The sequence below is a fragment of the Bos indicus x Bos taurus genome, chromosome 15 (assembly GCF_003369695.1).
Source record: "Bos indicus x Bos taurus breed Angus x Brahman F1 hybrid chromosome 15, Bos_hybrid_MaternalHap_v2.0, whole genome shotgun sequence".
NCBI lineage: Eukaryota > Metazoa > Chordata > Mammalia > Artiodactyla > Bovidae > Bos > Bos indicus x Bos taurus.
In genome coordinates this window covers 5017096-5029575 of record NC_040090.1, presented here as the reverse complement: position 1 = coordinate 5029575, position 12480 = coordinate 5017096, and the positions used below count along the sequence as shown (strand labels likewise).

The window sequence follows — 12480 nt, the reverse complement described above, 5'->3', positions numbered from 1 at the left end:
GAGATCTCTAGTCTTTCCCATTCTATTGTTTTCCTGTATTTCTTTGCATTGATTACTGAGGAAGGCTTTCTTATCTCTCTTTGCTATTCTTTGGAACTCTGCATTCAAATGGGAATTCTTTTTTTTCTTTTCCCCATTGCTTTTTGCTTCTCTTCTTTTCACATATATTTGTAAGACCTCCTCAGACAACCATTTTATCTTTTTGTGTTTCCTTTTCTTAGGGATGGTCTTGATCACTGCCTCCTGTACAATGTCACAGACCTTTGTCCATAGTTCTTCAGGTATTCTGTCTATCAGATCTAATCCCTTGAATCTATTTCTCACTTCCACTGTATAAGTGTAAGGGATTTGATTTAGGTCATACTTGAATGGTCTAGTGGTTTTCCCTACTTTCTTCAGTTTAAGTCTGAATTCGGCAATAAGGGCTTCATGGTGTGAGCCACAGTCATCTCCCAGTTGTTGTTTATTTAAACACAGGAAATTTTGGATGCTGGGAAGAAGGTAATAGTCCTTTTAATGTGTTCTCAAAGAGATCCACGAGTCTACAAATTTAATCCAAGTCAGGTAAAGAACCAGGAAGTGGCAATTAGAATAAACAAGCTCACATGATTGATTTTTAGGGAAATAAGAATGTGAGAATCTTAAAGTGAAAAGAGGAGTTCTCTTTTTCTGTGGTGCATCGCATCTCTCTCTTCAATCAAGATGATGAGAATGGCCCATGTATCCAAAACTACATGCATATTTAAGGATTGCTAATCTGTTCTTCTGGAGAAGGGAATGGCAACCCATTCTAGTATTCTTGCCTAGAGAATTCCATGAACAGAGGAACCTGGTGGGCTACTGTCCATGGGGTCACAAAAGAGTCGGACATGACTGAGGACTAATTCTAACCTGTTCTTATACATGATGTTGTAGACAACCTTTCTACTCTTATATTTATAATAGATTCTATAATGGATGTTAATAAATGAAATCTTAGGAACTGAATGCTGGAAAAGGATCAACTAATTTTTCCTGGGGTGAAATTGTGCCAGGGAGGACACTGGCATTCTTTAAAGCACACATGTTTGTATCTGTTGATCCCATAGTCCTAATAGGTAAACAAAAGGATTCACTGTACAGAACAGGAAATTATATCTTGTAATAATCTTGAAATATAGGCAGAAAGAGAACTGAATCACTGTGCTATACACCTGAAACTAAGGCACTACTGCAAACCAGCTCTACCTCCATAAAAAAAGAAACAAAAAGGAAAAACACAGACACACACATAGGTGATTAGCATCAGACTCTGCCCCCATCAAGTCAAGGCACTAAAATGTGCGTTTCAAAGCCTGCCGATCCTTTGCTGAGTACTTGTGAGTAGGCAAATATGTATATATTACTTTTCCGGGTTTTAGAAAGATTATGGGGGACACCATTATTCTGGCTTAAATGGTTTCCTTGTGGGAACTTAGCCACATTGTTTTTTCTTGAGGTCAGATTTAAAAGATAAGTCAAGCATTACTCATTTTTCTCGGAATGAAAATAGCTGTTACTTAATGATATTTTCTGGTGACACTTTTATGTACATATCACTGATATTTTTCTCATTTCTTAAACATGAAAAAGTGTGGGTTGGAGGTTATTAAAAGACTCGCTCACGATTACAGACCCATCAAGTAATCCAATCAGGATTTGAACTCAGGTGCCATTCCAACTGTGCAGCTATGCAAGACTGACTATGCCAGCCCTGTCTGTTTCCAGCTGGGCTTGCTGATGGTCTCTGCTCAGCTGTTATGTTAGCGAGGGCTAGGTGAGGAAGAATGGACTTGCTCATATGACTGGGGTCCAGCTTGCTGTGAGAAAGGAGGTCCAAAAGAGAATGTAATCAGATGTCTCATCTTTCAGCAATCTAACTAAGGCTTATTTATATGGTGGTGTCAGAATTTCAAAAGTAAGAATAGAGGCAGGTAATGTTTCTTGTATGTGTGTTGCTCAGTCATGTCTGACTCTTTGTGACCCCATGAACTGTATCTTGTAAGGCTCCTATGTTCATGGAACTCTTCAGGCAAGAATGATGGAGTGGGTAGCCTTGCCTTCTCTGGGGGATCTTCCTGACCCACGGATCGAACCTGGGTCTCCTGCACAGCAGATGGATGCTTTACTGTCTCAGCCACTAGGGAAGCCCAGTGTTTCTTGAGATCGGTGCTTAATATCTACATGGTGCTGCCAATGTGGCAAACTATTTGTCAGTGCAAACCACAAGATCATCCCAGATCAAAGGGTATAATAAGAGAATCTACTCTTGATTTCATGAAATCAGTTTTTTTTTTTTAAGTCATTTAAAAAACATTAATCACATAGATCATTGATTTGCGGTTAATTACCTCTCTATTTTAGAGACTGACCCCGAGTCTCCTGCACTGAAGGTGAGTTCTTTACCATCTGAACCACCAGGGAAGCCCATTAGAGAGTTCATTTCATGGGCTACAGTCCATAGCATCGCAAAGAGTCAGACTGAAGTGACTTAGCAAACTGCACACATGCACAATGTATAACATGATTAATCTGTGATCTCAGAATGATGACTACATGATTTGGTCTTTTAATAGAATGTCCTAAAAGTTCCACCAAATTTATTTATTCACTCTTTCCAACATTTTGGACCTTCTTGTGTAAAAATACAGAAAAGATGCTTCCACTGTTAACTAATAACTTGAAAAGATCTTGTCTTTAAGACTTTCCTAGTGTTTGGAGGTTAAATTGCTATATTAGTACACATTCCTGGTTAGAAGAGGAATTGAAACTGAGAGTCATTGAGTTTGTTACCATAAGTTCCCAGTTTATGTAAGCTGTAGTAATTTCCCCAAGACTTCTTAGTGCCTCTTTCTTATCTTTATTGGAAGGTAGCCTCAGTAGGGAATAAAGAACTAAGAATTTCAGAGAAATTTCTGTTTAGAGGGAACTTTTCCTCTCTTTCAGTCCATTCTCTGATTTGCAGTCAAAATGAACCCTGAAAATATACATCTGACCATGTTGCTTCCTCATGATGGCAGTGTTCCCATTTGTGTTGGTTTCAAGACCTCAATTCCCTATATGGCTTCCAGTAAGCTTAGTGAATGGATAACTCTTACGATTCATTCCTGATTCCTCTCTCCACCCCTTTCTTCCTTTTTTTTTTTTAAATGTAAATTTATTTATTTTAATTGGAGGCTAATTACTTTACAATATTGTATTGGTTTTGCCATATATCAACATGAATCCACCACGGGTGTACTTGTGATCCCCATCCTGAACCCCCCTCCCACCTCCCTCCCTATACCATCCCTCTGGGTGATCCCAGTGCACCAGCCCCGAGCATCCTGTATCATGCATCACACCTGGACTGGCGATTCATTTCATATATGATATTATGCATGTTTCAATGCCATTCTCCCAAATCATCCCACCCTCTCCTCTCCCAGAGTCCAAGTTGACCATTCTTAGTTTCTTAGCTCACCAGACTCTCATGTTAAGGATCTGATATGTGTTTTTTCTTGTCATGAAAATCCTCTCCTCTCTCACATTACCCTTGACAAGGGTCCAGAATTGGATTCATTTTACAGGGTCATATAAATATCTCTTCTTCTAGGAAAACTTTTGGCATAGACCAGAGCTTTTTTTTCTTTTTAGTTATATTCCTCTTTAGAGGGCAGTCATAAAAGAGTAGTAATTGGTCTGTGCAGATATTTTAGTTTTGTTCCCCAAATTATATTCTATTAAAAAGGAATATTATGTTTATGGTGGTACATGTAGAATATTATTCAATCATAAAAATAATAAAATAATGGCATTTACAGCCACATGGATGAATATAGGCGCTTCCCAGGTGATGCTAGTGGTAAAGAACCCTTCCATCAATGCAGGAGATATAAGAGACGTGGGTTTGATCCCTTCGTAGGGAAGATCCCCTGAAGGAGGAAATGGCAAACTACTCCAGTATTCTTGCTGGAAAATCCCATGGACAGAGGAGTCTGGGGGGCTATAGTTCATAGGGTCACAAAGAACTGGACAAGACTGAGCATGCGTGCACACCACACTACACATAAAGTCTATAAATAATAAGGACAGGCTGTATAGCACAGGAAACCCTAGTCAATACTCTACAATGGCCTATAGGAAAGGAATCTAAGAAAGAGTGGAGATATATATAATGAATTTTCTTTACTGTACACCTGAAACTAACACAACATTGTAAATGAACTGTACTCTGATGTAAACTTTTTTTTAAATGAGCTTAATAAGTCTCAGATATTTTTTATTCTTTAGTCAAGTGATAATGTAGCATAGAAAATTTTTGGTAACTATTGAGATGGTGTCTATAGCCTTCTTAATCATTTATTTTTCACATAGTTACTTTTTCTTCTTTTAATATTTATGTTTATTAATTTTTTGGGCTGCATCAAGTCTTAGTTTCATTGCAAGACATCTTTGATGTTCGTTGTAGCATGAAGGATCTATTAGTTGCAGCATGCCAACTCTTCGTTATGGGATCTAGTTTCCTGAACATGGATTGAACCTGGGCATCTTGCATTGGGAGACTGAAGTCTTAGCCACTGGACCTAAAGGGAAGAACCTACAATGCACCCTTTTATACATTATCAATATAAAGAAAGCTGAGCACCGAAGAATTGATGATTTTGAACTGTGGTGTTCGAGAAAACTCTTGAGAGTCCCTTGGACTTGCGAGGAGATCCAACCAGTCCATCCTAGAGGAAATCAGTCCTGAATATTCATTGGAAGGACTGATGCTGAAGCTGAAACTCCAGTACTTTGACCACCTGATGTTGAAGAACTGACTTATTTGAAAAGACTGTGATGATGGGAAAGATTGAAGGCAGGAGGAGAAGGGGATGATAGGATGAGATGGTTGGATGGCATCACCGACTTTATGGACATGAGTTTGAGTGAACTCCGGGAGTTGGCGATGGACAGGGAGGCCTGGCATGCTGCAGTCCATGGGGTCACAAAGAGTTGGACACGACTAAGCAACTGAACTGAATATAATAGCCAAAAACTCCACCCAAGATAATTCTATTAAGTTTGAGTATATTTAGAAAGTTGTATTGTACAACTGAATAACAATGGCATTATAACTGTGAAGCTCCCAGGATGTATGGGAATCAATCATGTAACTAATACACTTTGGATGAAGTTCTAATAGATGAAGAGAAGTGGTAAGAGGGAGGATTATAAAAATTTAAGTTAAAACAAGTTTACAAAACCTGGGATATATGACTAAAGCATCTGTGCTTTGGGTATTAATGAGAAGAAATCCATTATATGCTGAAAAGAAATGGAATGGCCTTCGGGACTCCAAAGTTGCTTTTACCATCATGTCATCAGTCAAGTCACATCCTCTCTGAACCCTCACCTACAGTGGAAAGGATAACAAGTCACTGAAAGATTAAGCTACTTCACTAAGTTAAGTAAGCTACTTCACTAAGTGGAACCAATATACCTTGAGGGAGAACATTTGGGTTTGCATTCTAGGTATAGAACTGCCTCTGGTTTGCCTCAGAGATGAGTATTTTCACATTAAAGTAAACCCCGGTTCTCTCTGTTTCACTTTCTCTCACTGCCTAATGGGGGCTTCGCAGGTGGAGCTAGTGGTGAAGAATCTGCCTGTCAATGCAGGAGATGTAAGAGATGCAAGTTCAATCTCCGAGAGCTCTGGAAGTTCAAGATATAAACCTGGAAGGAGTCATAATTTTTCAGTGGAGCTTTGACACCAAAAAGTTGGTTCTTTTTGTAATATTCAACATTACTGAATCCAAATATGCTTCAACTATGTATATAAATCTCCCATGAACTAGAGAAAAGTGCAGAATACTTTTCTCACTTTGAAGGCAAAGAAATTCAAGTTGTCAGAGAATTATAGGATTGTCTTAGCTGGAAGAAGAAGAGAAAAATATATTTACTTATAAGAGAGGTCAATGGCTTAACAGTTGAGAACATGAGGTCTTGGTACAGAAAATTCTAGGTTCAAATACTATCTCTGCTGTTGATCAGTTCTAGGTCCTTGGAAACATTTCTTAAACTACATGAAGATTATGATAATATCTTTAAAAACTGTGGAAAGTATTAAGTGGGTTAAGTATAGGATTTAGGACACTGTCCAAACAAAGTGAAATGTGTGTGTTTGTGTGTGTGTATTTCTATGTGTGCTAATAGTGACAGGAGCAGTACAGTGTATTGATATCTGTTGAATTATCAGCATGCTAGACACATAGATTCTCAATAATACATTCAGAATACTCAAAACTTTTGGCCACTCATCATGTACCAGACATTTGGCTGACATTTTCCTGTGTATCTGCTAACTCAATCAACCAACCTGTCAGTGTCCTCATTTTGTTCATTCATTTAATGAGACTCAGATACTCACCCTGCATTAAGCAAATAGCAAGTTAAAGCCTTAATTCTAAAATCAGTTATTTTCCCCAATTCTAGTGGTCTTCCCAAGTGACAGACTGAAGATGTGGTATTTTACCAACATTGTAAGGGATTAATACACCTCCTAGCAGTTGTTGAGTTAACTGATACCTTTATTTCTTTAGTCCAAAAGAAAAATCAGTAATTTTTTCTCATTATCTTATCAATCTTTCCCCTAGTGGACATGGATGTTGGAAATTGCACCATCCTGACTGAATTCATCTTACTGGGTCTCTCAACAGAACCCCAGTGGCAACTAATACTATTTGGAGTATTTCTGACTATTTGGTAACCTTGTCAGGGAACATGAACCTGGTTATCTTAATTCGTATTGATTCCCACCTGCATACACCTATGTATTTTTTTCATTGGCCATCTGTCTTTCCTGGATTTCTGGTACACCTTTGTGTACACTCCCAGAATCCTGGCTACTTGTATCTCAGAAGACAAGTGCTTTTCCTTGGCTGAATATGGAGCCCAGCTATTCTTTTCTTGTGTTGTGGCCTACACTGAGTGCTTTCTCCTAGCAGCCATGGCATATGACCGCCACATGGTGATCTGTAACCTGCTACTTTATTCAAGTTCTATGTCTCATTTCCTCTGTACCAGACTTGTTGCTGGCTCCTATATAGGAGTGTTCTTGAATGCCATAGCCCATACTGCCAACACTTTTCGCCTAAGTTTCTGTGGCAAAAATATCATCGACTACTTTTGTGATGCACCGCCACTGGTGAAGATGTCATGTACAGACACCAAGGTCTATGAGCAGGTCCTCCTGGGTCTCGTGGGTTTCACGGTCCTCTCGAGCATTCTTGTCATCATCATTTCCTATTTCCACATCCTTGTGGCTATTCTGAGGATCCATATGGCTTCAGGAAGGTGCAAGGCCTTCTCCACCTGTGCCTCACACCTGGTCTCGGTCACGTTCTTCTATGGATCGTTGCTTTTCATGTACTCAAGGCTGAGATCCACCTACTCCCTGAAGAGAGACAAAATGGCTGCCCTGTTCTACACTGTGGTCAACCCACTGCTCAACCCTCTCATCTATAGCCTGAGAAACAAAGATATCAAAGAGGCCTTCTGGAAAGCGGCAAAGACCATAACACCTCAGAGATGACGGTGATCTTTTTTGCAGAATGTTCTCATTGCGTTTTCTATGTTATTGGCTTATTAACATGTTTGTAAACATTACCATATTTCAAGTAAATGCAGCATGTTATACTTAAAAGAAGAAACACTGATTGAACCATGTTGTTTTTTATTATTCCTTTTTTTGTGATTAAACTATTTTAAATATACGATATTAGTTTGTTTGATGTTTTAAAATACTGTAGTATGCTTGATTCTGTAGTTGTGGTTTAGTTGCTTAGTCATGCTGGACTGTTGCAACTCTGTGAACTGTAGCCTGCTAGGCTCCTCTGTCTTTGGGTTTCTCCAGACAAGAATGTTAGAGTGGTTTGCCATTTCTTTCTGCAGGGGATCTTCCTGACCCAGGCATCAGACCCACATCTCCTAAACTGCAAGTGGATTCTTTACCACTGAACCATGATGGGAAACTTACTATGCTTCTTAACAATACTATGTTTTCCATAACATTTATCTGCCTAATTATCTTTGGAAAGTCTTAGAGACAAAAAGGAATTTGATGGATTTTTGTATAAAGTTTGATTTTGAATCTTAGTGTACAAACCTCATTCTGTGGAGAAAATATTTGGAGTGGCTAAATTTTTGGAAATTGACTCAAGATTTTATACACATTTATTTTTAGGAAGTAATTCCACCATATTTATTCAAGAGCTCTAAATGAGTACATAGAAAATATCATTGTAAATTTTTGTCTTTGTAAACTTGATGTATGCTACATTAATTTAATACAGGGTCAAATATTTGGCAAAGTATTAAATTGATGTAGACGAAATGCTAGGTCCGTGAATCAAGACAAATTGGAAGTGGTCAAACAGGAGATGACAAAAGTGAATATTGACATTTTAGGAATCAGCGAACTAAAATGGACTGGAATGGATGAACTTAACTCAGATGACCATTATCTACTACTGTGGGCAAGAATCCCTTAGAAGAAATGGAGTAGTCATCATAGTCAACAAAAGAGCCTGAAATGCAGTACTTGGATTCAATTTCAAAAATTATAGAATGATCTCTGTTTGTTTCCAAGGCAAAACATTCAATATCACAGTAATCCAAGTCTATGCCCCGACCAGTAATGCTCAAGAAGCTGAAGTTGAACGGTTCTATGAAGACCTAGAAGATGTTCTATAACTAACACCCCAAAAAGATGTCCTTTTCATTTTAGGGGAATAGAATGCAAAAGTAGGAAGTCAAGAAATACCTAGAGTAACAAGCAAATTTGGTCTTGGAGTACAGAATGAAGCAGGGCAAAAGCTAATAGAGTTTTGCCAAGAGAACGCACTGGTCATAGCAAACACGCTCTTTCACCAACACAAGAGAAGACTCTACACATGGACACCACCATATGATCAATACTAAAATCAGATTGATTATATTCTTTGCAGCCAAAGAGGGAGAAGCTCTATACAGTCAAAAAAACAAGACCAGCAGCTTACTGTGGCTCAGATCATGAACTCCTTATTGCCAAATTCAGACTTAAATTGAAGAAAGTAGGAAAAACAGACCATTCAGCTCTGACCTAAATCAAACCTCTTATGATTATACAGTGAAAGTGCAAAATAGATTCAAGGGATTAGATCTGATGGACATAGTGCCTGAAGAACTATGGATGGAGATTTGTGACATTGTACAGGAGGCAGGGATCAAGACCATCCCCACGGTAAAGAAATGCAAAAAAGCAAAATGGTTGTCTGAAGAGGCCTCACAAATAGCTGAGAAAAGAAGAGAAGCTAAACGCAAAGGAGAAAAGGAAAGATATGCCCATTTAAATGCAGAGTTCCAAAGAATAGCAAGGAGAGATAAGAAAGCCTTCCTCAGTGATACATGCAGAGAAATAGAGGAAAATAATAGAGTAAGAAAGACTGGAATGCCTGTCTCAGAATCATTTAAATCAGTTTCTGCACCCCCCCCCCCAGGATTGTAGATTCCTGCAAACCCTTAGGATTTAATGGCAATTAAATAAAACTGTGTTTTGAAAAATTGGGAATTAGTAAGATGGGGAAAGGGACGACAGAGGATGAAATGGTTGGATGGCATCACCAACTCGATGAATTTTACATAGAGTTTGAGCTAGCTCCAGGAGTTGGTAATGGATACACAAGCCTGGTGTGCTGCAGTCCATGGGGTCGCAAAGAGATGGACATGACTGAGTGACAACTGAAGATGGAGAAATTTTTTTCTGAGACTAAATTTTCCTAGTGAGAATTTTCATTCTCATTTTTCTTTAGTTATGTAGAAGTCAAATTAAACTTATGTGTATACCTATGCATACCATATATATATATGTACATATATATATATGTTCAGAACATACGTATATATGTGCATATGTTATTAAAATCATGTGCATATTAAAATCATATGTTCATTAATATTATTTTTTAAACATTTTAATTCATCTATTTTTAGTTGAGAGAGAATTTCTTTCCAGTATTGTGTTGGTTTCTGCCATACAGCAACATGAATCAGCCATAGGTATATATATGTGTCTCTCTCTCCTGAACCTCCCTTCCACTTCCCACCCGATCCCACATCTCTAGGTTTGTCACAGAGCCCTAGTTTGGGCTCCCTGTGTCTTATAGAACATTCTGTTTTACATATGATAATGTACGTGTTCCCGTGCTACTGTTTCCATTCGTCCCATGGTGTCCTTCCACGCCTTCTATCCACAAGTCTGCTCTCCATGTCTTTGTCTCCATTGCTGCCTTTGTTACAAGTTGAATACTTTTCCTCTGTTCTCCCAAATCCATGGTCCATCCTTTTAATCTTATTTCTTCTCCAGGATGCTCAGCTATACTAACTGCATCAGTCAGCTCATTTGTTCTCTGCGTACTTAGTGTGTTTAACCAGTGGTTGTGACTAGAAGGGAAGTGAATAGGGTCAAAGTGTTTTTTCCCAGCCTCCTTTCTAGCAAAAATGTCATAGCTGGCTTCATCCCTGGACCGAAACCATAGATCCTGATGGATGGCCCATTTCAAAGCTCCTCCTTCAGTGCTCATAGCCTCTTTCTTTTCTTATATTGATTCCTCCAGGAATAGAGGAGGTAACAACTCTCAGAAGTTATTCGTTCTAGATTTATCACATTAGTCTGGAAATTCTGGAAGCCTTAGACATCGCTTTGTATTAATACCTTTATTTAACCCTCACCAAATTAACCAGTTTGTGTGGCCTTCTGCTACCTGCCAGGTTCATAACTGATATTGGTGTTAGAGCAGTCTCAGGAGACAAACATTCAAATATAATTGAATTGTTCACATATTTGAAGATTAGATATTTAAACTCATTCTGGTGGGAAATGGCACAGTGGTAACATATAGCATCTTGGAGTGGTTTACCATGCCCTTCTCCAGTGGGTCTTCCTGACCCAGGGATCAAACCCATGTCTCTTATGTCTCCTGCACTGGCAGGTGGGTTCTTTACGACTAGCCCACCTGAGAAGCCCCTGCAGTAGTATCAGACTTACTTAATGATTGCCAGTGGCATCATAGATTGAAAGCTAGGTGGAAACAAAGCACCGAGGGATCGCTTCCTATAGCAAAGAAGCTTGCAGATGGAGATTATAAACATCATGGGGAGAGTTGGCTTCTGCTGCAGTTTAAACCTGGAACTAAGTAATTGATAAAACAAACAGGTGGCAGCAAGCTTAAACTATATATTTGAAGAAGTCTTTCACTTCCTCTGGTCCTTGGGAAACTATATTTGAGGACAGATGCTATGACCATATTGTAGTAGTGCAGAGTTACCTCCCTAAATAAACTTGTTTGGTATTTAAGGAAAGATAAAAATATGACCAGAAAGGAGTAAGGTTCTGAGGCATAGGATAGGGGCATTTGGGCAGAAAAGTAAAAATCTGAGAATTTTTCATCTCTGTTCCTTAAGTCTCATTTGAAAACCAATGATTTCCCCCTTTATCTAGGGAATAAGAACTTTCACAGTACTGTCTCATTATTGACTGTACCTGGAGGGTTGAACACATGCAGAAACAAGCCTCCCTTACACTCAGCTCCATCATCCTCCCTTTCTTCTGTGTTTGGTGTGAAACTTCAAAACCCGCATAGCCCAGATGGTGAAATGCCAAATCCGATCTGCTAATAATTTCAGGACATCACAAATCAAGGTTGACAAGAATCTGGAGAATATATATATAGGAATGGATTCTAAGAGCATGAGGCCAAGGACAATGGAACTCCAACTTTAGTGTGGCTAACTGTATTGACACAGGAACACTAAGCAAGGGTTTGGGATTTGAAATCAGAATGTCAGACCAACCTGGCATGGTATTGAAGATGGATGACAGAAATATTGTAAATAACCTATTAGATGTGATCTACTCCACTGCTGCCTAAAGATCACCCTCCTCACCTCTCACCTGGCTTCTCCAAGGGCTTCAAGAACATTTACTTTTCCAAGGTATTCATTGGAAGGTCTGATACTGAAGCTGAAACTCCAATACTTTGGCTACCTGATGGGAAGAACTGACTCATTTGAAAAGACCCCGATGCTGGGAAAGATTGAAGGCAGGAGGAGAAGGGGATGACAGAGGATGAGATGGTTGGATGGCATCACTGACTCAATGTACGTGAGTTTGAGTAAACTCCGGGAGTTGGTGATGACAGGGAGGCCTGGTGTGCTGCAGTCCATGGGGTTTCAAAGAGTCAGACACGTCTGAACCACTGAACTGAAGTGAACTGAAGAAACACATTGTTTAGGGAGTCATTAGCATCCTTGTAAAGCTCAGTAGGAGCTACCATCAGTATGCTACGGGTGATGGCAAGAGAAGCTGCTGTGGGATTGGACTCCAAAGCATTAGAGTGTGACAGGTTGCAGTGCATAGCTGTCCATCTCACACTAGAAAGAATGGCTTAAGTAGACGTTTTT

The 12480-nt window shown here is 39.1% G+C and overlaps 1 pseudogene; it reads left to right on the top strand.

The window, feature by feature from the left end:
• The first annotated feature begins 6640 nt into the window (after positions 1–6640).
• Positions 6641–7618, top strand: LOC113904679 (annotated as a pseudogene).
• The last annotated feature ends 4862 nt before the right edge of the window (positions 7619–12480 follow it).